A 26,898-nucleotide genomic window follows, 5' to 3' on the forward strand; every position below is an offset into this window, starting at 1 on the left:
CTTCTCTCCCTACCCATCTTTTCCTATGCTGACATTACAATATCTATGCAAGCTAAACGAACGTTCGCCAGTCTCTCGTCTGTACTGGCGCTCTGTTTATGGTTGAGAGCCTTAACTGGTACCTGTTGGACTAATACGTCACAGTAACCAGGAGAAACTTAATGTTTAGAGTTGCTATGTTCCTCAAGTGACTGTCTATCTGTCTGCAACCATCTCGCCGTCCGTCTAGCTGTCTGTCTGTCTACAACCATCTCGCCGTCCGTCTAGCTGTATGTCTGTCTACAACCATCTCGCCGTCCGTCTAGCTGTCTGTCTGTCTACAACCATCTCGCCGTTCGTCTAGCTGTCTGTCTGTCTACAACCATTCCTTCGTCTGCCCAGTACAGTATGTGTATCGGTAACCTCAGTCTACAGGGAGCCAAATTAAATAAAAGATCACCTGACGCAGAGTGAAATTAATACAGCTTGTTTATATGCAGATGAGGTAACCTGTCTACCTCTGTGTGACGGGCGCGTGACAGATGAGGTAACCTGTCTACCTCTGTGTGACGGGCGCGTGACAGATGAGGTAACCTGTCTACCTCTGTGTGACGGGCGCGTGACAGATGAGGTAACCTGTCTACCTCTGTGTGACGGGCGCGTGACAGATGAGGTGACAGATGAGGTAACCTGTCTACCTCTGTGTGACGGGCGCGTGACAGATGAGGTAACCTGTCTACCTCTGTGTGACGGGCGCGTGACAGATGAGGTAACCTGTCTACCTCTGTGTGACGGGCGCGTGACAGATGAGGTAACCTGTCTACCTCTGTGTGACGGGCGCGTGACAGATGAGGTAGTTTGAGGCGTTTCCAAGTCCCTCTCGAGAGTTACTGTGGAGGATGTGGGGTCTCACCGCGGCACTGGAGCTATACCTCGAGTGGGCCACAAACCTTAAATAGACTCCAACCTAACCTAACCTAACCATTAGGAGTCAGTATTAATATCCCACAATCCTAATGGGCCCGATAGACTTTATTGGCCCTATGTCTTAAAGGGTCCCAATCCTAGTGAGACACACACACACATTTCCTATATTAAGATAGTTTTATAAAGGGAACACCAGAGCACGCATACAGTAATGCTATTTTAATTTCATACCAAATTCAAAAAAATATCCATTAACCCTACGGCTTCACGTCCAGTCACAATGTGTGATGATCAATAACAACAACAACAACAATAATAATAATAATAATAATAATAATAATAATAATAATAATAATAATAATAATAATACCAAAAAAGGATCTCCATTCCCATATGACTCGACAAATTCCTTGAGTTATGTTCTCCAATCTTTCATTGTGAAGTGGTGCAGAAACCTCCAGAAAGGTGCAGTAAGAAAGACTTGAGTAACACCAGTCAAGAGAGTTAGAGAAAAGGGCAGTAACCATAAACATACATCCAGTTATTTATATCCTTGCAGTGTACAAAATGTATCTTTAGTATGCATGTTGCTCGCTTTATCATAGTTCAATATACATACTTTATTAATTTGCCTTTTATATACCATTTACAGATTTTGTTTTAATAGATGTGTATACAAACTCCCCCCCCCCCAAAAAAAAACTAAATGCACACAGACTTTATAAACATCCTGTACCAAGTTGTGAGTCAGTCATGTTACGGCCAGCACGCCCAACACAACACTACACGATACACAGTGAGAACAATACGATCATTTAAAACAAAATGTATGAATGGGAAAAAGCCGCTGTTATTTATCATCAATAAATTACAAACAGATAACTCGTAAATAAACTCACTTACACACTGTAGTTTTTAGATATAGTTATTCTACATGTACTTTATACACTTAAATCCCTTACTTTTACACTTCTTGATAAAATTAATAAAGTGTCATCACGTGAAAGATACTTTACACTTATATATGTATACTTGTAGCTTATATTTCTAAGTAAACAAACTGTGTACACGAGTTCAGTCACGCCGCCTTTCCCCTTAAGAAAACTAAGATTACTTTCATGTATCACAGACTTACTCTTGAAATAATGAGATGTCAACTTTAAGTGTGTGTGGGGATTAAGGGTGTGTGAGGTTAAGGGTGTGTGAGGTTAAGGGTGTGTGAGGTTGAGGGTGTGTGAGGTTGAGGGTGTGTGAGGTTGAGGGTGTGTGGGGTTGAGGGTGTGTGGGGTTGAGGGTGTGTGGGGTTGAGGGTGTGTGGGGTTGAGGGTGTGAGGTTGAGGGTGTGTGAGGTTGGAGTGTGAGGTTGAGGTGTGTGAGGTTGAGGTGTGTGAGGTTGAGGGTGTGTGGAGGTTGAGGGTGTGTGGGAGGGTGTGTGGGTTGAGGTGTGTGAGGTTGAGGGTGTGGGAGGTTGAGGGGTGTGCAGGGTTGAGGGTGTGTGAGGTTGAGGGGTGTGTGGGGTGTGTTGAGGTTGAGGTTGAGGTTGAGGGGTGTGGAGGCAGGGTTGAGGTGGGAGGTGAGTGGTGGGAGGTTGAGGGTGTAAGGAGGTTGGAGAGGTGTGCGGAGGTTGAGTGAGGTTGCAGGTTGAGGTGTGAGGTTGTGTTTGAGGGAGGTTGAGGGTGAGGTGAGGTTTGAGGGTGTGTGAGGTTGAGGGGTGTGTGAGGTTGTGGTGGGAATGTGCGGTGTGTGGGGTGCATGAGGTATGGGTATGTGGGTGTGTAGTGAGGATGTGTGTGTGTGTGTGTGAAGCACCGACCAACTATATGGGGTGGGGTGACAGTGTGAGGGTGTTCATGGCGGGGAAGTGCTGATGTGAGGGTGTGGTAGGAGGGTGTGGGGGCGGTGGTGGGGGTGGTGAGGGCAAGAGGCGAGGGGTGTGAGGGTGCTAGGTGTGGGTGGGTGTGAAGGTGTGGGGGTGGGTGTGAGGGTGGGGGTGGGTGGGGAGGGTGGGGGGGGGGTGTGGGGTGGGGCCGGGGTGGGGGTGCGGGGGGGGTGGGATGCGGGGTGGGTGTGAGGGTGCGGGGGCGGATGTGAGCGTGTTGGTGCGGGTGTGGTGGCGTTGGTGCGGGTGTGAGGGTGCGGGGGCGAGGCTGAGGGTATGAGGGGGGGGTCCTGTGCTTGGGGATGAGATTGTGGGGTGTAAGGGAGGGGGAAGGGGAGGTTAGACAGGAGCTTCGGGAGACGGCATCATCGATCCAGTACAGTTGCCACACGCCGCCATAATGTCCCTTTCAACAAACGTTTTAGTTCATCCCTCGACCCTCAATATCGAGTTTAGTATGACCAGTGGTGCCATTGTCCCTAAGGCTTCAGCGTCATCCAAAGTCTTAGTATTTACACTCTTAGTGACACGTTAGAATGGACACAAGACCAAGACAAAGGCATAGTCTGTTGTTCATTATTACAATTATTAAAGAAAAAAATCTGGACCGTTATAATTGGATGTACAGTATTTCTACACAAAGGTTATTTATTATTATTATTTTATTATTATTATTATTTGTATTACTTTTGGGGATGTTGAAAAAAAATTAGCTATTTGTCTATAATAAACCTGACGATGATGATTAGAACCAAAATCAATAAAATTAAATTATTAAAGCTTGTATCAGTATACGAGAATAATTATAACCCAATAATTATAAAAAAAAATATAAATACAATTTCAGAAAAACAGAAAAGATACAAATACCTAAAATCCATTACAGTGTTTTAAATTTAATAATAATAATAATAATAATAATAATAATAATAATGATAATAAAAATAGTACTACTAATAATAAGACAGCACTTTACTCGTTAGGGCCAGACAGTGAGAGACGATAGCACAAACACGGGACAGACTAGGATATTCCCCTAAAAAAAATGATGCTAATAAAATGAAAGAGTATGAAAAAATATTAAATATGTAATCCAAGTGAGGAAGTGTATGACCCGACCCTTGCTTAGTGGTGTACTTATTATCACATTGGACACTGGACACAGGGCACACTAGGCACTGGACATGGAACACTGACACTAACCACTGGACACACTGGACACAATCATGACCCTCTGTTGGACACCCCATATTGTGCATCAGTTTTGGTGATTTAAAAAATTATTCCAATTACGAGACAAATTAAATATTATCGGAGGCCTTATAAGTTGTCTGGTGTAGAAACTATGACGTGAGCAATGACGCTGCTCTGGTGACTCAACCATAACAGTAATGGAGAGAAAGACACTTATCATTTAGTTTTTTCCGTTTTCTTTTTGTAAGGTGATTATCCCGCCCAGCCACAGGTCACCAGCCCACATCGGGGCCTGGGGGAGCAACAAATTAACAAAAAAATTAGCAAATCAAGAGTGAGAAACGATGTACAGTATATATTGTATTGTCAAAGTAAGATAAACAATTGAGACCCTACACTTGTGTGTAAATGGGGCAGAAAGTCAGATTGCAATCTGGGACTTGGTCACAATTTTTGTGATGCCATATGGCAGCAGAGTCTACCATTAGACAATGATTAGACAACACATTATGCTAGAAGTATTTGATAATTACCCTCCATGTGAAAAGACAGGAATAAAGATACACACAAACACACAATAATTATATATATATATATATATATATATATATATATATATATATATATATATATATATATATATATATATATATATATATGTGTGTGTGTGTGTGTGTGTGTGTGAGAAAGAGAAATATATGAGAAAGAGAAATATATGGTATAAGTTGAGTATATTATATAATGACTTGTTTTGACAACCACTGTTTGAGACCCTCATCCAAATGTTCACACAAATAAGCAACAAGTGCGTCTCCTGCTTGGCCATATTCATGAGTGACACACAAATAATCGTTGCCCCTCGTGTAACGAGGATGGCCGGCCCAAGGGCCACCTAGGCGTGAATTTGTTTAGGGTGTAGAAGCTGTCGCCAACACAACAACCACACCCTGAGTTAACGAGTTGCATGACCCAGTGTCAAGGGATAGTTCGAGAAGACCGGACAACTCGCCAACTGCACTGGCTAACCATTACCTCGGAATACGATCCGCAAATCGATTAACATCCAGGTTCCAAATTACTGCTGGGTAGACAGAGGCAAATGGCGTAAAGAAACTTGCTCATAGTTTCATCCTGCCCGGGAAACGAACCCGAGTCCACTCGCTTGCGAGGCGAGAATGCTGACCATTAAACACACACAGATCTTCCTCCACTTGACCATGAATACATTTGAGAGTCGCTGACAAACAAGATTTTATTTCGGGAACTGTTACCAGAAGTGAGTGAGGAAGGCCAGACTACACGACTCTTCAATGACACCAGTGAACGACACCACGACAAACAACACCCTCACACTGTCGCCAGTAACACGACACCACGACAAACCTGACACTTGGCTACAGTACAAGACTCGTCGACGAGTTTGATACCATGATTCACAGATACAATGATGACACAAGGTGACACCACGACACACGAAACAACGGCAGCTTGACGCAAAGAAACACGACAAGTTGACCTTACAGCAGACTGACACAAACAAGTACAGTACCTCACTCCTCACGCTGCCGGTAATATTTCAAGAGGATTACTGACTTACTGAATGCTGGGTACACACGGTACTCTAGTGAGCCACGGTACACTGGGTCATGGTGGTGGTACACACTGTACACTCGGTCATGGTGTGGTTGTACACTGGGTCATGGTGTGGTGGTACACACTGTACACTGGGTCATGGTGTGGTGGCACACTGTACACTGGGTCATGGTGTGGTGGTACACACTGTACACTGGGTCATGGTGTGGTGGCACACACTGTACACTGGGTCATGGTGTGGTGGCACACACTGTACACTGGGTCATGGTGTGGTGGTACACACTGTACACTGGGTCATGGTGTGGTGGTACACACATGTACACTGGGTCATGGTGTGGTGGTACACACTGTACACTGGGTCATGGTGTGGTGGCGTTGGTACACATACAGATTGGTTGTTATGGAGTGTCACATCTGATATCAAGTCGTAATTCTCCACCATATATTTGTCTCGACTGGGTACAGCACGACATATATAATCTCTCTCTCTCCACTTTAGTGTGAAACGACACGAACTACAAAATATAAAGCTGGCTTTTCGAACGGTTGATCGTAATTCAGACAGGCTAAAACAGAAAAATGTATTGTGAGAGTGGATCCCGTAGGTTGGGTGCAGTGAGGGTACGGTACAGAACACTGTAGTCTTAGCCTTCTTTCAGTAAAAACGGGGGCTGAACTCGACCACCTACAGTACACCACCCCAAGTTAAAATTAAGTTGACAGCTCAGTGAACACGGTGTGCCCGAGACGAGAACCAACAACCAGCAACTCCTTAAATAATTATTAGTAGACAATAAAGATTAGGCCTATCGAAGTCTGAGGTTGGTTGAGGGTTTGTTGACACTGACGGTCAACTGTGTGTCACATTTACCTCGGAACACAACCCGGACGTGAATTCTTCTTAAAATCAGATTCATAAGGTGTAGATACATTAGTTAGTGTTCAGTATAAGGTACAACAGTAAATGTATTAAATATCCCCATGGGAGCATTATTACAATTGTGTTCTCTTATATTACTGATGACAGAATCGTCACTAAAAACTATTGAGCTAAATTTGTTAGCTTAAATAATACAAGAAATTTCAGAACCATTTCAATAAACCATCTGCAGCGAGAATCACACGTGCCGGCTATAATACTGATAATGGTAAGCAACAGCGAGAACCGCCTACAGTAGAGGTTATTTTAAGACTAATCACCCAAACAGTAACCGAATAATAGAATCTTCCCACATTTTCTATTATCTAACATGAGGAACAAAAGATGAAGGAAAAATGTATTATAATGTAGCACCGTTTCTTCTCCACATCTCATCTTGCACATATCCCAAAGCCTTTACTCGTTTCCTTCCCTTCCACACACTCCTCACAAGGTCCCTGCAGCTCCCCACACGTTTCTAACTTCTCCATGCACTCCCCAAACCATCACACGGTTCCTACACCTCCCCACGCACCTTCCTACACTCTGCACACACACTTCCCACATGTCCACACACCTACCCACACGCCCACACCCACCCCGCACACCCCCAACACTGCCAGCAATCACTGGACCCTGGAAAGTAGGTCACGCCAGCCGGGGAAACTGGGCTCCACGCTAACCCGGGAGAAGCTTTGTGAGGCCGTCGTGATGGTGGTAAAGCCACCATGTTGTTAGTGAAGCCATCATGTTAGTGAAGCCACCATACTGTTAGTGAAGCCACCATGTTAGTGAAGCCACCATGTTGTTAGTGAAGCCACCATGTTGTCCGTAAGCGGCCACGTTAGTGAAGCCACCATGTTAGTGAAGCGGCCATGTCGTTAGTGAAGCCAACATGTCGTTAGTGAAGCCTCCATGTCGTTAGTACAGCCACCGTGTCGTTAGTACAGCCACCGTGTCGTTAGTACAGCCACCGTGTCGTTAGTACAGTCACCGTGTTGTTAGTACGTCAGTCAATAGGTCCGGGTGGACAGTATTTCAGGCTGGATGTGACAGGTGTAACTATTACTAAGTAAGTTATTAAGATTTATTTCATGTTATACCCGTAAAACATACCGAGTGGCTCTTGTTGACTACTACGTACAGTATATTGTATACCTGCATCAATGTACGCCAACAGCTACGGTATTTCCTGTACTTATGCCCACAAATCAGTTATAACACAAAAACAACAACAAATTTAAAAAAGTGTACAAATCCATCCATGTTGGTATGTATTTGTGTACCTGAAGAACGACATAGCTTAAACAACATTACTTCATACACCAGAGACCAGACAACACCCATTAAAACTTGACGAAGATGTATTGTTAGGTATAAAATATAAGGAGACATCTCTTGAGTCTCACTACCTCAGTCTATAGGTTAGCTTGGGGGTTCATGATCAAACTAGATTAGATCATGGAGGGGTTAATCTTCAAGTGATCCGATCTTAAACATCATCTGGAGGAACACATCATACACTGTTCTGTACTGACCTTTGTCTCAACTGACTCGCATTGTAGGATTCTGTTCGTTCCAGCAGGAAGACCACAGCTCAAGTAATGACTAAAACAGTAAAGCAGTAAGAGGAAAAGTCGTCGAGTTTTCAAGATATTTGTCATGATGTTCTCAAAGTTTTTGTATTGTGAAAGTGAGTCTCATAACCTGACGGGACGTTGGGGAAACCGGATACAGCACACTAAAAACAGCCTTTGTTAGGTACGCGAAGAGTCGGCGTGGTCGACACTGCACTCGATTGCCTGAACTTCCCAATTGTAAAGTTAGGTACCCATTCACAGCTGGGTACCAGAGACCCTTAGGACAGATAATAAATTCCTTGGAGTTATTGTTGATTGGAAACTTAACTGGAGAAACCACATACAAGCCATTCACAGTAAAGTCAATAAATAGTGCTGCATCATGTATCACACTCGATAGTCACTTACTCTTGCAGCAATGAACGAAATCTATTGTGATCCTGTTTACCAACACCTGATACACTGCTACACACTATGGGGGGCCTCTGGCTCCACAAAAACACAAACCCTGATTACTGCACAAGAGAGAGTTGTGCGGACAATGACCTACTTGATAAAACTGATTACACTAACAAACAATTTGTTAAATTGAAAATGTTAAAATTCGAGGATATTAATACCTACTGCTGTGCCCCACCATTTGTTTACAAATCTGCCAATCACTTGCTTGACAAAGCTTATTTCCAGTTCCGGAATAATCAGAGATACAACTTAAGACACCCAGAGCTGCTAAGACCACCCGGGTCACTTGCGCTCCTCTCAGTCCCTGACCTCCATAAAATATCACGGTGTGAAGGTGTGGAACAACTTATCCCCACCCATCTCTCTTAAAAAAATATCTATTGTCCAAATTTTAATATTTTCTTGTAATTCCTGTTTTTATTGTAACACCAAAACCGTTGTATCAGAGATCATAAAGTAGATAGATAGAAATTACCATTGCAATAAATATACTGTATTTGCCAACTTGACATGATACTTACAGTACAGCGGTCCTCTTGTTCCACCTTAATACAACCCATGTTATAATGCTTCCCTCCCTTATCATATTTATGTATATTAACTCCACTGTAAAGTATGTACTGTATATACTTATAATATAAATGTAAAAAAATACAAATAAATAAATAAATATCGAAGTGATAACCGTGGTAACATTCTGATATGCTCTTATTACCACCATGCAATGTGTATTATTCCAGATGATACTAAATGTTACATAATACTTCCTTGAGATAAATGTACAGTATATATCAGGTGCCTACAAGAGAGCTCGGGCTCACACTGGCTCAGTCTTGTTAATATTATTTTTTCGACTCTATATCTGTTTTTCTGGCTAAATAAACTGTTTCAGTATCAATAGCAGGCGGGCGTTGTATCCACTCGGCCACCGCACACATTTTATAACTTGAGGGACGTGTAAAAATAAAGTCAAAGTTTTTCTGTAGTGTAATGAACCAACAAAAGTCAGGTGGGTTTTATGGCTATTTCTGTAAGGCGAGGCAGATACTGCAACCTGTAAAAGAGAGAGAGAGAGAGAGAGAGAGAGAGAGAGAGAGAGAGAGAGCATCATTACTCACGCCCACAGCCATGAAGACTTGGGCAAGATGGCGTTATGTGATCATTTAATTCACAGTAAAGGCGTTACTGGCACTTATGACTGGCAAGGAGGAGCTGGTCACTGTGTATGTGTGAGTATGTCTGAGAGTATGTGTGTGCGTGTGTATATATATGTATGTATGTGTGTGTGTGTGTGTACGTGTGTGCATGCGTGTATATACAGGGTATGTGTGTGTGTATTATATGTATGTTTTTCTGCGTGTATATGTGTAAATGTGTATGTGCGTGATCGCCCTCAACCAATATTTATCTTACACAAAGTTAGGTGACAGAAGACTTGGTTAAAATCTAAAATTAGTGCAAGACAGTCAATCGCATCTTAATTAAGCTGATGAGTCACACACACACATCAATTCCTTCTCCTCAACCCCTCCTCCCCACCGGAATACTAGCAAGCTCTCGTCAGAAGAACAACTGCAAGTCGTGGCCAAGTTAACCTTCACACAGTGAGGTCCCAGGTACCCAGAACTGCCCAGGAGACCCAACAACAAGCAACAATGTGTTAATCCATCCACGACTGGAGACCTCACCAAGTGAGGTCCTGTGACACCAGACCGCTCGGTGTCCTCATGACAGGTAGTGAATGAGTTACTACAACAAGTGAGGTCCCTTATGACACCATATGTAAGGCAGTCACTAATCCACATGAGGTCCCTCATGACACAATCTGTGAAGAATTTAATACACCATGTGAAGTCCTTCATAACACCATGTGTGAGGGAGTTACTGCACTACGTATTTGCTGTAAAGCACCTCAGCACACGTGACCTCACACAGAAGGGCAAGAGACCAGCCCCTGCCATCCACTGCAAGCAATAATTTGTATTTTTACTGTATACAAGTTCCTTTCCTTTCTCTAATTGAAGCTTTTGCTCCCCCCCATGTCAATGTACCGATATGTAATAAGGTATTTCTGTCCATTGCATATTTTCAGCCTTCGGGCTGCTGAACTTTTCATTAAACCGTTAATGATATCGAAAAAACCACACAGGAAAAAGGAAACAGTGGTTTTATCGAGATTTATCTTGTCCATGTTTCCATTATTGGGGATCTACATGGCATGTACACATACACGCACGCACGCACACACACATATATATATATATATATATATATATATATATATATATATATATATATATATATATATATATATATATATATATATATATATATATATATATATATATATATATACCACAGGAGGTGAAGGTTACATTTACGTAAGTTCATTAAATTTGGTACCTCATCAAAAGGTGTTTGACAAGGCGTAACATCTCACACTCACTGACGCCCAAACTCAAAATATAAATATTGAAACAAACGTGACGTCGTAAATGCGAGGGAAGTGAATCAGTTGACTGGAACCAATACCTGAGGTCGCCTATCCCACCCAACGACCACCTAACACGCCCCCACAACTTTTTCAATTCACACAAAATCTTCTTAAGTCTGGAGAAGTGTCAGACACCAAAAGGATAAAACAATAAATATAATAAATAAAATAACAAGTCAGATAGGCAGAGGTCCCTCCCTGTCGCTTTAACTACATTTCTGAGTCAGCCCCCCTTTACGTCACGAGTCCGCCCCCCTTTACGTCCCTCTTCAGATAGTATTAACATGTCTGTAATAAGCTGTTGTTGTTATTTTATTATTTATAAGCTTTAGCTACCAGGATTATTAAACACCGTTCACTTAACAAAAAACCATGAGAACTTAACGCTACCTGGAGGCGATAGGTTAAAGTTAGTGAGGTCAATCTTAAGCTGAAATAAACTGGGGTTAATTACCTTTCAACAGAAAACTTTAAAATAGTGTAACTCGAGAATTTCGTTCAGTAATAACAATCACAAAGTTCATGATAACTTTCACCTAACCATAATAACGCTAAACCAATAAACATTTACACGACTGTCACGTTTGTATTACTGTTATCTATCAAACACACATCACTAAAAAACACGATAATAATAATGGACGCCCCAGAGATACAGTGGTGGAGCGGCGACTCCTCGCTGTGACCTGACCTAAAACGTAAGGTCAAGAGTTAGTCACCATAAAACTGTGACCCTATGACCTTTCCTTATGTTCAGTACAGAGGAAATATTTCACAGCGCATTATGTAAGATTTAAAACAGCTTGTGAAATGGAATTGAGCGTAAAGTCAAATGTTCAAAAGATGGTTGTGTGAAGACAAATGTCAACAGGCGAGAACTGAAGGTGTCCATACAAGTCAGCCCTGTTTACACCCAGCCCATATCCAGGGACGGATCCTAAATAAAAAAAAGGAGGGGGGGAGGGAGTTGTGGGTGGGGAACATAGCGAGCACAGCAAGCCCACTCAGCTGGGGGTTTAGGGGGTCCTCTACCCCCCCCCCCCCGAAAAAATTTAAAATCTGACCAATATCATGGGCCTTTTAAGATCATGTGCACTTGATATTAGGAAATATTCTGATGTCAATATTAATTACTTTTTACTATAAAAACGCCTGAGTACAACATTGCATTAAAGAAAAGGTATTGAAAATTTTAAAACCATTGCTATGCATTCGTTCCTCATTTGATAGCTGAAGTATCTTAGTTATAAGGTTCCTAATGCCCAGGATTAATTAGTCATCCCACTCGTGAATGCCTTCTAGGGAATCAATATCCATTCCATCGTACGGTGACCAAAACTGAACCGCATTATCTAAACCTAGTCTCACATACGCGATATAGTTTTAGGATAACCTCGCTTGTTCTTCTACTAACGCTACACGATAGGTTTCTTTCGTCCATAAACGTATTGCTGTCGAGGTTTCAAGAGCCTACTTATCATTACCCCTAAATCTTTCACACAATCGGATTTTTCTACTTTATGCTGTTTTTTTCTGATACCTGGCTCCCCTGCGTCCATTCCCTAGTCTTAGAACTTTACATTTTTCTACATTAACATGCTTCTACCGCTTGTCAGTCCGCACTAAAAGTTAGTTTAGGTCTTCCTGTAAGGTTATGGAGTCCCCATCATATTAAATTACACGTCATCGCCTGTATCTCTGTCGTTAATGTATATAATAAATAATAAAGGTCCGAGTACTGAGCCTTGAGGTATGCCACTTATGACGTCCGCGGCCAGGTTTTTGTCATTAATTCTGACCATCTGCTTCCTGTCCGTCAATAATGCTTTAATTCATTTTAGAATTTCCGCTTCAATATCTTGTGGCTCCACTTGACGGAATAGTCTTTCGAGGGGACACTGTCAAAGTTTAAATGGAAAACAAGGCAGTCATATCCTTCAACTAACTCGAAAACAATTAAAAACAACAGATTAATCAGACACAAACACTCACTACTGCCACTACAGATCTACTATACACTACCACGTACAGCCTCACACTACCACGTACAGCCTCACACTACCACGTACAGCCACACACTACCACGTACAGCCACACACTACCACGTACAGCCACACACTACCACGTCCAGCCACACACTACCACGTCCAGCCTCACACTACCACGTCCAGCCTCACACTACCACGTACAGCCACACACTACCACGTACAGCCACACACTACCACGTACAGCCTCACACTACCACGTAGAGCCATACACTACCATGTACAGGCACACACTACCACGTACAGCCACATACTACCACCTACAACCTGATACTGTCACAGAATATTCTCAAAACCCAACTTTATAAACCTCACCCAACCTAATATCCATTCTACAAGGTCAGGTTTAACATACGTACGTGTGTGTGTATCGTCACAGAACCGTATGATAACCAAGGTGTGAGTCAACAGCTGGCGGCAGTCACGTGACCTTCACTAGCCCGGAGTCAGAGTACAGTAGAATCCGGCCGGACACAGTTGCTTTTGTAACCTAGTACGGGGTCTTTCTCATCGTGTGTTTATTGTGGTCACACGCTTACGGTAACCTAACCTAACCCTGTACTGGATAATACTGACTATACCTCGCTTTACACCCACCATTGAATCCCCCATTACAATAACAACAACCACACGGCGTAAAACAACAACAGCGACATCAGCTTAGATGCAATGCTAACTACCAACACCACATACGACCATCATAACACCATGTGGCTAGCTAGTAGTGGTGGTTGTTGTGGTGTTGTTGATGGTGATGGTAGTAGTACTGGTGATCGTTGTGAATTTGTTGATGGTGGTGGTGATGGTGGTGGATGGATGTGTGTGTGTGTGTGTGTGCACAGGGTGGTGTAACGCGCCTAGCGTAGCAGCATTATGTTAGTGTTAAAGTGCAAGCACTGCATGCTTCCTCTCGCTTTCAGCTACCGCCGCTGGCTAGCCCTCCTGGCGAACAGGGAAGCAATTTGCATAAGTCCTCCCCTGCCAGTATACAGCCCCTTCACCACCAAAACTCCAGAGGGACGGCACATAGGCCCATTAGCATGTGGACACATCCTGGCACCTACCAACCACTACCCCGCTGCTCTGCAGATTAACCTTGGTAAGCATAAGTCTACGGAAGTAAACCCTGAACGAAAAATATACGGTAGACTTACTTACAGAGCTCCAACAAGACCCCAACGGCGGTATAGACGGAAGAAGTGACCACCATGGGAATCCAACGACTACACCGGCAGACGAAGGCAATGCATGATGGAAAAGCAACTAAGGCAAAACCCAACAAACTGGGCTATCGGCAGTCCATTGCAACTCGCCCTCTCCCCAGTCGTTGCAACATTTGCACCAGGTAAAGGGAGAGCCAAGATGTGTGGTAGCAGCCTGCGCTCCTGGCTCAGCACATAAATCAACTGCACAGCCATCATCCAACTCATCATCTTCAAAACCTCTATACCCCTAAAAATCCTATGGCGACGGGGACATGCAGAGATGACTGCCGGGAGCCTCTTGTCACAGCTCAGCACACGGCGGCATAAATAAGATGGTCGTTTCTGCACTGGGATCTAGGCAGCAGTGCAATCCGGTCCTGTCTGTGCGACTGAGCAGTCCTTTCGAGGAGCCACCCTGCTCGCCTCACATGGGGAGGGGGCTAGAAAGGGTGCCCTAACATAGCCTGCCTAAAGAACAAACCTGTCTGGGCAACTGCACTCAGTAAGGTCATCCTTATGCGGTCGAAAACACAATCATAGGCACAGATCAAAACAAAAACAAACTCTACAACCTCTTATGGTCGCTGCATGGAATGCCAGAACCCTGAAAGAAGAACCGCCCTTGTGGTGGCAAAAGAGATGGCTAGGTATAACATCGACATAGCAGCCATTAGCGAGTCCCAGCTCCCAGACAAGGGTCGACTCAGAACGGGGGCTGGCTGTATTAGCCTGTCTCATGGCAATAACAATTATATAAATTTGGGTTCATACATTTAGTTTATATAATCCAATCACCCCACTGTAATTTTCCATAAGGTGTGAGCTGCCATGTGCTGTTCACGTGAGGGGAAATTCCTCTATCATTAGGACGACATTGAGAATGTAGGGTTTTTGAGGTAGAAATGGGGTTTACAAGGTGGCGAGGGTGAAACTAATCTGTATGTCCCTGACACTGACACACACACACACACGTCTTACTTGTAGCTTCTCTTAACCTTCACGTACAGCCTATTTATATTCCTTGCATCACACATTAACATACGTAAAATAAAACGAAAAATCCTGACTACCATAAATTTGTGATCCTTTTCCATTCACAATATTTGAGTCTTATGATTACAAGTATTCTATAACTGGTTGACCGTAATTCTTATTACCACAAGTTGAAAACATAATATGATTTAGGAGACAAAGTACAGTGTCTAGTAAACGTCTTTAGTTAAGGTATTGTCTCGAGTAAGTTTTTGTTTGGCATCGGAAAGGTTTTCGCCACTTTTGTTGCTACCTTGTGAGTGTTTTTCTATACTGAATACGAGTATATCAAAGACACTTTCTTCCGCACTAACTTCAACTGTAAATGTCAAGGGATTTATGACGTTAGGAACTAGCCAAATGACGTCATCCGTTAGGAACTTTCTGATTTGACATTTGCCATGAGAAGTATCGCAATGAAATATTTATATTTCTAAAATAAAATTATAATAGTAATTAATACTTCAAGATCTTCAATCATAAAAGGGCAACAAAGTAAATTACTTTTTTCCTCTAAAGAAATTCTTGCTTAATTTTTTTTAACTGAAGATTAAGTTGTATATTGTGTTTTGTGACAAAGGCGTTAACTTGTGTAATAAACTTATAATAAAAAATATTAACATAAAGTTGTCAGTGTAGTCTGGCCTCAAGCGAACCGAGATACTGTGCTGTGTATTTCCGAGATTGAGGCATAAGTGGATAGACATACATACAGTACATACATACATATATATTCAGTAAAATCAAATTAAAATTTTACATTGATTAAGCGTGCATATAGTACTACGGTAAGGGACGAGGGAATCTGTATATAGAAAATTACCACACAAGACCCTAGTTCAAGTCTCCCCACACCCCCAGAGTATCCTCACCCCACACCTCCCCATATCTCCAGAGTAGCCCCTCCCCACACCCCCAGAGTAGGCCCACCCAACACCTCCTCCCCCACCAACAAAACAAGCCATTAAAACAGCATTAGGCGGCAGGCAATTCCCAGAAGGTTGGTGGTGGTGATTTTTCCCGGAAATAATGTAGGTAGGCAAGGGAGCTAGACTCAGTGTTCAAGGCAGTGTGGAGGAAGACTCGTTGGTATCAAGCAGTGTAAGTGTCATGTGCTTAACCCCGAGTTTATTTCACCTAATGACTAACGCTAACCTAACCTAACCCCGAGTTTATTCCACCTAATGACTAACGCTAACCTAACCTAACCCCGAGTTTATTCCACCTAATGACTAACGCTAACCTAACATACCCCCCTCCAGGCACTGTACGGGTAATTACTCATCAGGATCGGGGAGTTTCTCTTGAGGTAATCCCAGAAATTTATCTTTATTGTATATTTATTATTATTTGTTTAGCCACTTCAACCTCACAAAAGTACCCTATTGCAAATAAGGTTCTCTCTCTTGTTTGTGCTTTAAGGTAAATCAATCTGTTGTTTACTATTGTTTTGCTAACCTTTATTGGGTCTGGAGGTATAGTGGGGGTGGGGTGGGGAGTGGTAATTTTTTTTCTCACAATTTTTTCAATATAAATATTATACCCAACAAATTAGGAATTATATTTTCTCATACACTATTGTTTTAATGAATAGTTAATAGCTGGTATTTACATTTTCAATTTTAGGACAAAGTTTAAAGCCATCTATGCATACGACAAATTTGATGCTAAATCCACCTGTTGCCTAAGTTGTCAGTATTCATATAAACTTGTCTGTGTCAACTGTACATGGTGACACAAGATGAACAAGTTACAACAAACATGTACCAGTAACACGCCAGTTGACCAACACAAGACTGAACACGTTTACTGTTGTTGTAACAGGAGCCAAGACCACTGGTGTTCCCTGCCTGTAATGGTTCATGGTGGAAGGGGGGGAGAGGTTCAGGACCACTGGTGTTCCCTGCCTGTAATGGTTCATGGTGGAAGGGGGGGAGAGGTTCAGGACCACTGGTGTTCCCTGCCTGTAATGGTTCATGGGTGGGGAGGAGAGGTTCAGACCACTGGTGTTCCCTGCCTGTAATGGTTCATGGTGGGGGAGGAGAGGTTCAGGACCAGTTCCTGCCTGCTGTGGTTCATGGTGGGGGGAGGTTCAGGACCACTGGTGTTCCCTGCCTATAATGGTTCATGGTGGGGGAGGTCAGGACCACTGGTGTTCCCTGGTCTGGGCCTGGTTCATGGTGGGGGAGGGAGGTTCAGGACCACTGGTGTTCCCTGCCCATGGTAGAGAGAGGTTCAGGACCACTGTTCCCTGCCTGTAATGGTTCATGGTGGGGGGAGAGGTTCAGGACCACTGGTGTTCCTGCCTGTAATGGTTCATGGTGGGGGGGAGAGAGGTTCAGGACCACTGGTGTTCCCTGCCTGTAATGGTTCATGGTGGGGGGGAGAGGTTCAGGACCACTGGTGTTCCTGCCTTAATGGTTCATGGTGGGGGAAGGTCAGGCCACTGGTGTTCCCTGCCTGTGGTTCATGGTGGGGGGAGAGGTTCAGGACCACTGGTGTTCCCTGTCTGTAATGGTTCTGCGGTGGGGAGGAGAGGTTCAGGACCACTGGTGTTCCCTGCCTGTAATGGTTCCCTGTTCCCTGCCTGTAATGGTTCATGGTGGGGGGAGGAGAGGTTCAGGACCACTGGTGTTCCTGCCTGTAATGGTTCATGGTAGGGGGGAAGGAGAGGTTCAGGACCACTGGTGTTCCTGCCTGTAATGGTTCATGGTGGGGGGAGAGGTTCAGGACCACTGGTGTTCCTGCCTGTAATGGTTCATGGTGGGGGGAGGAGAGGTTCAGGACCACTGGTGTTCCCTGCCTGTAATGGTTCATGGTGGGGGAGGAGGTTCAGGACCACTGGTGTTCCCTGCCTGTAATGGTTCATGGTGGGGAGGAGGTTCAGGACCACTGGTGTTCCCTGCCTGTAATGGTTCATGGTGGGGGGAGAAGGTTCAGGACCACTGGTGTTCCCTGCCTATAATGGTTCATGGTGGGGAGGGGGGAGAGGTTCAGGACCACTGGTGTTCCCTGCCTGTAATGGTTCATGGTTACGATAGTTACGATACAGTTACAGGACAATTTCGACGCCATCTTGATTCTTAGCGGAAAATTTTTCACTACAAACCTTCCAGAATCCGGAACCTGAACTGTACACAATAGACAGATGCTGAAGCTATTTTTAGTAAATATGCTTCAGTTTAATTTGACCATTGTGGGGAGTGGCCTGAGTGTGCAGTTTGAGGATATGAATAAGAGTGACTGTGGGTCTACTTCTACTTATCTTACTCTTTCCTGTCTTTGTTTACACTTGTCTTGCACTGCTCCCTTAAGTTTACCCCCTCTCCTCTACCCCCTTGTTCCACCCCACAGTAAAGAGGGGGAGGAATAAAGATAGTATAGTTTCCTCATCGACAGAGGCAATATAGGTATACAAAGCCAGGTGTATAAGCTGCAGTATTACATGGCAGCTAATGAACAGATAAAGCATCAACTGGTACCCTACCATACTGTACTGCTGTAGCTGAATTATATGCCTAAATATTTTCTTGGAATTATTTTCAGAAAACGAAGTCACCTGAAGCTTAACCCCCCCCCCCTTATCTCATCTGATGATTAAACCTAACACTACCTGGAGAGGGGGGTTAGGTTATATTATGTTAGTTAGTTAGTTAGGTTAGTATTGGGGTGGTTAATCTTAAGGTGGTATAAGCTGGGTGTTAACCTTCCAAAATCCAAAGAAACTCCAAATCTGTATCTACAACCTAGCTTGATGAACACCCGAGTTAATATTAATATACTGAATGACCAACTGGTCCAGTTATCATTGGTGTATTATTATCAATGCTACTTTAATTATCATTGGCGACGTTAGTAATGTATTTGGCTATGTGTTTAAGCCCAATAAACACCCTCCCTGGGAGAACCTTTGCTCGATGCCACCAGGAGTACGAGTAACCTCACATTAATACAACTCTGGCTAAGTCTTGGCCATCCTTACTTAATATATTGTGTATGTGCTCTGCTCTCTGAGAACACGCCCGTGTGAACGAGGCCAGTTCGTCAATTTAGACATCAAGAGACTGACCTCCAGGCCACGTTTAGAGCATGTGCTTTAATAATGCAATATGGGAATTACTTTAAATTTACATTATAATAAATGGATATTAATTGTAAGTTGTAGTGATTATTGTTGTATAAATTTATGGCGGTGATATATAATATAATGCCATGACATTGTCACTGATCCAATATGAACATGTATGACGATTTTATTGACTAAATAACTATCCATCAGTAGTGTTGATAGTAGTAACTCTGGGGGCGACCGCCAGAGGTGCCACCTTTACGTCACGGGAACAATAACAATCAGTGCAGGAGTGAGCTGTCGTGACTATCGGATTACACCACCAGTTTTCCCTTACACCAGCCAAGACACACCAGGGGCAGGAACAATAAGAAGGAAAAAAAGATTTACTGTATAATCAACAAAGTCGTCACACAGGTCCAGCATGTGCAGTACATAAATAGTGCTGGTGCGGTAAATGAACAATTGTAAGCAGTGAATTTACTTCACCAAGATGACCCAAGAGGAATTTAAAAGTTTAATTACATTGAGGAACAACATGACAGGCAGAAGAGAGAGTCTACAGTTTGAATTAATTAGAGGGACAAACATTTACATAACTTGATTCACATGATCTTATTGGCAGTGGTGACGGTGGTAGTAATAGGAGAAGTGCTGAGTTGGATCATCGGAAAATGCATAATGGAGGTGGTAAAGGATGATGTCAGGGCAGCAGCAGGGAACCTGCAAGTTTGTGCTGGCCAACAAGCTGGAAGGGAAGCTGCCATTCATGCCATGAGAACGATATTTGGGCAGCGCGATTGTGAGGCCGTTCTCCTAGAGGACGCTTCAAACGCATTCAACATACTTAACCGCAAGGCCGCACTGCACAACATCAAGATCAAGTGTCCAAGCTTTGCAATGTATGTAGAAAACTCCTATAGGAATCCATCAGGCCTTTATATAGTAAACAACAAGGCTCTAAGAGAGGATACAATCATACAGTCAACAGAAGGAACAACGCAGGGGGACCCTGTTGCAATGGCAATGTACGCAAAGGCCTATCTGTGCTCCAACACACAATAAAATTTGAAACTGGGGTCAAGCAAGTGGCGTATGCTGATGACCTTACAGGAGCAGGAAAAGTGGAGGACATCAAAAATGGTAGGACTTGGTAATATCACGAGGCCCACAAATAGGGTACCACCCAAACGCCAGCAAGTCCTTCCTCATTGTGAAGCCAGAACATTATGAACGGGCAATGGAGGTGTTCGGTGGAAGCGAGGTCAAAATAACAAAGGATGGCCAAAGACACCAAGGCGCAGTAATTGGCATGACGGACTTCAAGACCGAGTACGTAACGGAAAAAGTGAATGAGTGGGTTAGGGAAATCCAAACTCTGTCTGAGATTGCTAACACATAGCCACATGCGGCTTTTGCGGCATTCAACCATGGAGTCAAGCATTGCTGTAACTACCTGATGCGCACTATCCCCGATATCGGACCCCTCCCCCCCTCCACCCTCTGGAAGAAGCTATCAGCGTCAATTTCATTCCCAAATTAGCGAAACACCCTCACTTAACCCCAGCAGAAAGATCACTCCTTGTATTACCACCGAGACGGGGAGGAATGGGACTGACCAATCCAGAGGAGATTGCTGCCACCGAACACCTAAACTCAGTTAAGCTCAGGGCAGCCCTCACGGAACACATAATAGCTCAGAACGCAACAGGGGAGGCGGATACCAGTGAAGTAAACAAGATTCGAAGGTCCATTACGACAGAGCGGCCAACGTGATAAGTTGCAGCAACTGTTGCTGCAAGTATCAGAGAATTTGAAGAAAAAAAGTAGCTATAGCGCAGGAGGTGGGCGCCTCGAACTGGTTAACTACGTTACCGATAAGGGCAAATGGTTTCAGTCTCAATAAACAAGAATTTACAGATGCCAATGCTATAGGGTATGATAGGCCAGTAGAAGGTTTGCCCTCCTAATGCGTGTGTGGCTCTTCCTATGACGTCGATCACGCCATGGTGTGCAAGAATGGGGGCTTCATATGCATGAGGCATGGCAAAGTAAGGGATCTCACAGCAAATATGTTGAAGGAAATCTGCTGTGATGTCATGGTAGAACCGACCCTCCTTCCATTGGACGGTGAGATCTTCCAACATAGGACTTCAAACACATCCAACGTAGCCCGTGTTGACGTCAGTGCTCGAGGATTCTGGACGCAGGGACAGCAAGCCTTCTTCGACATCAGAATTTTCGATCCCATGGCCACATGTCACCGTAAGTTAGCTCTCGATGCTGCACACAGAAGGAACGAGAGCAACAAGATAAGGGGATACGGGGAGAGAATGCAGAACGTTGATCAAAGCAGCTTCACTCCTCTGGTGTTCACAATCTCTGGTGGGATGGAACCAAGTGCAAGATGCTTCTACGCCAGACTAGCGGAGGTGCAATCCGAACAGAAGCAGCAGCCCAGAAGTTATGTTACAGCCTGGATGAGATGTCGACTGTCCTCTCTCCTTAGGTCTGCTTTGCTCTGCCTCACGGGAACGAGAGCATTGGCCCCAAAGCCCACTACAGTTGCAGATATTGGCTATGAGGGAACAGTCACTGAATGCCGCATGGATCGGCGGCTCTACTAACTCAACACAGCTAGGATAGCTACTTATGTATTAGGATATTTAATTTTAAGGTAATAAAATGGTGGCAAAGGTGTGGCTATTGGGGGAGGATGGAGGCCACAGTAGTAGTAGTAGTAGTACTTATAGTGGTGGTGGTATTGGTTAGCCAGAGCAGTTGGCAAGCTGTCTGGTCTTCTCGGACTATTCCTTGACGCTGGGTCATGCAACTCGTTAACTCGGGTATGGTTGTTGTGTTGGCGACAGCTTCTACACTTTAAACAAATTCACGCCTAGGTGGCCCTTGGGCCGGCCGTCCTGTTACACGAGGGGCAACCATTATTGGTAGTGGCGGTAGTAGTAGTAGTATTGATAGTGGTGGTTGTAGTGGTGGTGGCGGTGGCGGTAGCACTAATAGTGGAGGTGTTGTTAGTACGTTTTTTTTTTCTTTTTATTGGGCACTCCCCTACATCCTCGTGTTAGGTGAAGCGTTTACAGCGCCCAACAGGGAAGCATGCTAAGTTCATGCTTGCCTTATGTCTCATGAGTTAAGGGCGTAGAAGCCTGAAGAGTCAATGGTTTATGTCAAGTTATTGGGAGCTACAACAACTCCCTGAATACGAATTCGCAACTTTCAACTTACAACAGGTACCTACTTTACTGCTAGGTGAACAGGGACTAATGGGGGCTAGGAAGTATGTCCAAACAACTTCCACTGGCCCGGGAATTGAACCCGTGACATCTCGCTTGCGAGGAGTATTACTAGTAGAGGTATGGCGACCTGTGGTGTAATGGTTAGCAAGCTCGCCTCGCAAGCGAGCGGACCCGGGTTCGATCCCCGGGCAGGGTGAAACTATGAGCAAGTTTCTTTACGCCATTTGCCTCTGTCTACCCAGCAGTAATTGGGAACCTGGATGTTAATCGATTTGCGGATCGTATTCCAGGGTGGTTAGCGAGTTGTCCGGTCTTCTCGGACAACTGAGTCAAGCAACTCGTTAATTCAGGGTGTGGTTGTTGTGTTGGCGACAGCTTCTACACCTTAAACAAATTCACGCCAAGGTGGCCTTTGAGCCGGCCGTCCTCGTTACAAGAGGGGCAACCGTTATATATACTAGTAGAGGTGGTGGTAGTAGTACTGGTAGTGGTGGTGGTAATAAATTGGTGGCGAAGGAATAGCTATTGGTGGTAGTTGTTGTAGTACTGGTAATTGTGGTTGATGATGGAAGTAGTGTTCGTATTGGCGGTAGTGATACTAGTAGTGTGGCTGGTGGTAGTTATACTGGTAGTGGTAGTTGTGTGGCTGGTGGTAGTTATACAGGTAGTGGTAGTTGTGACTGGTGGTAGTTATACAGGTAGTGGTAGTTGTGTGGCTGGTGGTAGTTAGACTGATAGTGGTAGGAGTACTGGCAGTGGTTATTGGTGGTGGCAGTACTGGTAGTGGGTGGTGGCAGCGTTGGTGGGTGGTGGCAGTGTTGGTGGGTGGTGGCAGCGTTGGCGGGTGGTGGCAGTGTTGGTGGATGGTGGCAGTGTTGGTGGATGGTGGCAGGTTGGTGGGTGGTGGCAGTGTTGGTGGGTGGTGGCAGTACTGGTAGTGTGGTGGGCAGTACTGGTGGTGGCAGCGTTGGTGGGTGGTGGTGAGTGATGGCAGTGGTGGTGGGTGGTGGCAGTGGTGGTGGGTGGTGGCAGTGTTGGTGGGAGGTGGCAGTGTTGGTGGGAGGTGGCAGTGTTGGTGGGAAGTGGCGGTGTTGGTGGGTAGTGTTGGTGAAGACGTAGGTGGGTGGGTTAGTGGTGGTGTTGGAACGAGGTGTAGGTGGATGGGGTAGTGGTGGTGTTGGATTAAGATGTAGGTGGGTGGGGTGGTGTTGGAGGATAGTTAGTGTTGGTGGTAATCTGTGGTGGTGTTCGCGGCTTCAATTAGTGACTGTATGGTAAGGTCAAGCAGCAGTGGTGGAACGTTTGTTGCCCATAACCCACAACGTTCGGTGCTAACGTGATGGAAACAAAGAAAGCCCTTAAGGCCGTCCACCCCCAGTAACCCAGGTGACCACACCAGATACCTTTAACGTCAACACTGATAAGAAACTACCATAATTCCTTTTGCATGCACAACTCGATAAAAATGCAAAACATCACATAAATCATGATGCAGTGGTGTTTCTCGTGTCTGACTTTTTATTTCAAACGAGAATATCATTTTCTGTAATAAAGTGGCGGTGTAAGCAAAAATAATTGACGTGATATCACTGACACACGTTACTCATCAAAGATACGGTACACGAACCCGTATTTTAAGGGTAAATTAACATAAACACCGGTGTAAACGCAATCACACACTTACCTAATAAAGGTCTTTTAGTGGTAGAAAAGTCGAAAATTTAACAAATAGTTGTGCACGGAGAAATGTGTATAGACCCGTCCCGGATATCAAGAAACGATGCACCACAACGACACACACTAACCGTCAAACTTCCACTGACGTGCGTTAGGTGGTCTTGGGCCCTTGGTGGTGATGGTGCTGTGGGTGTGTGTGTGTACGTGTGTTCGTTAAATTGAGTTGGTTCAAGCGCAACCCTCGGTGCCTCTCGTGATTGGTTTTCCCGCTTATGACGTCAGTACAAGGCCCGCGATTGGGCGAAGATTCGTGACGTTTCTTTCTAGCTATGTTGTGAGTGGCAGAATATTTGACGTCACACAGCGCGTCATTTGACTCAGGACCATCTGTCTCAACACGGCTCCTGTGAGTTGCTACCTAGGGTTTACAGTATTCTGTGTCTTGGCTTGTTTGGAGAATACTGGCCACTTCGTCTTTCGGCTGTATCACATGTTTGTTTATAAAGATTAAAAACAAAACACAAAAACTAGAATATAATAAATAAAAAATCGTTAGTATCTCTTCATGTCAATACATACGTAAATACTAGACAGAATAGAATACACGAAATAATTACAGAATTTAGCGTTATTCACGAAATGAAAACTATTTAAAGTATTTAATTCATTACGTTAAAACCTGCTTTAATATATAGAAGAAACGTCTTCTTTCTTACTGTCAAATATATACAAAGTTTTATTAATTTATAATGATACACTGCATATTCATTCTAAGTTGAGGATTTCTTCATGGAATGTGTAAATATGCATAATAATACCAGAAATATTTGGGTAAAATATTCAATTGGGTTTCAATTTCAACAGTTTATTCCATAAACTGGATCCTAGTGCTGTCACAATGTTACCAGATGCATCTGGTATTAATATATTCAATATTCAAAAAAATTATCACTCGGCTGCGCATCTCACCATATTGACACCACCACTCAGCTGCGCATCTCACCATACTGACATCACTCAGCTGCACATCCGACTTTATTGACATCATTCAGCTGCGCATCTCACTTCACTGAAACTGTAGGGTAAGTTATGTTTGGGTTCACACTCAGGATGGGATGGAGAAAGGAAACTCAGTGTGCTCTCTGTATACATGTTGTATTGGATGTACAATGCAGCTTGGTGCTGGGAAGGCAGCGTGGTTACAAGCGTTGAGTAAAGAGCTGGTTGGTGAGGGTGCTCAGAGGAGGACAGCTTGTGGGTCGCCATGCTCGCCGGCTGGAGCAAGGGCCGCCAGGCAGAAGCGGAGGTGGTGGTGTTGCTTGCTGGTTGGTGTAGGTAGAAAGAGGAGAGAGATAGGTCACCACGAGGTCAGATCTTATATAGCGGAGGTAGGCGTGGCTTAATAGTTGACCTCCGTGATGTATGGCGGCGCTGGTTGACCTAGACTACGAGGCATACACTGGGGAATTCGCGGGGTCGGCTACTCAGTGACAAACAGCGTTTGTAGGGGAGAAATCCACTACAAAACCACTATTCAGCTGCGCACATCGCTATACTGAAACCATTATTCAGCGGCGCACATCACTATACTGAAACAACTCAGCTGCGCATATCACTACTGAAACCATTACTCAGCTGCGCATCTCCCAATACTGAAACCATTACTTTGCTGCGCACATCACTATGAAACCACTCGGCTGCGCATATTATACTGAAACCACTCAGCTGCGCATATCACTATACAGAAACCATTATTCAGCTGAGCATATCACTAGTATACTGAAACCATTACACAGCTGCACATTTCACCATAACACAATTACTCAGGTGCGCACATCACCATACTAACAAACTCCTTAACTGCACATCTCCCCATACTGACAGTCACTCAGCTGCGCATCTCTTTATACTAACAAAGTAAGTCAGCTGCGCATCTCTTTATACTAACAAAATAAATCAGCTGCGCATCTCACTATCCCAGTACCATCACATAGCTGCACATTACATCATACCAGCACTATAACTTAACTGCGCACCTCGCCTTACCAGCCCCATCACAAAGCTGCGCACCTCGCCTTACCAGCACTATAACTTAACTCCGCATCTCACCAAATCAGCACCATCACGTAGCTGCGCACCACTCAGTGTGTGTGTGTGTGTGTGTGCGTGTGCGTGCGACATCCGCTATGTTGGAAATAATTTTGTAGTAACGTGGACTCGCTAAAGTAACGTGAGGTCACAGTATAGTAATGGGAGGTCACACTATAGTAACGCGAGATCACATTACAGTAACATGTCACACTGTGATAGCTGTTTTTGGTATCACATTGTTTTAATTAAGTTCTGGAACTCTTTCAGTGGCTGGGTTTGATGTAAACACTTATAGCCGTTTTCTTGGGTTTATTGTAGAAGCAGGTATATATACAGATATAATCTGAAAGAATAAATTAGGAATTCTCTCCAGAGATGTTTTGCGAATACACTTTGAGATAACACTTGAGTTGTGTCTGACTTCCCTGTTCAAGTGGTAAGAATCTATTGGCCTCTATCCGAGACGGGTGTGGGAGCCAGCCAGCTGTTTTGATT

The 26,898-nt window shown here is 44.1% G+C and overlaps 1 protein-coding gene across 3 annotated transcripts in view; it reads right to left on the minus strand.

Annotated features, from left to right (window-relative positions):
• LOC121874261 (CYFIP-related Rac1 interactor B-like) overlaps positions 1-24,476 on the minus strand; it is a 119,963-nt gene extending 95,487 nt beyond the window's left edge. For 2 of the 3 annotated variants that reach the window (XM_042378361.1, XM_042378366.1), the window contains exon 1: positions 24,320-24,471. The gene's annotated coding sequence lies outside the window, so the exon portion shown is untranslated. Of the gene's footprint in view, positions 1-24,319 lie in introns of all 3 variants that reach the window. The other variant, XM_042378365.1, reaches the window with a different exon arrangement.
• Positions 24,477-26,898: the final 2,422 nt, after the last annotated feature.

Source organism: Homarus americanus, unplaced genomic scaffold, assembly GCF_018991925.1.
Source record: "Homarus americanus isolate GMGI-L3 unplaced genomic scaffold, GMGI_Hamer_2.0 scaffold49667, whole genome shotgun sequence".
NCBI classification, from domain to species: domain Eukaryota; kingdom Metazoa; phylum Arthropoda; class Malacostraca; order Decapoda; family Nephropidae; genus Homarus; species Homarus americanus.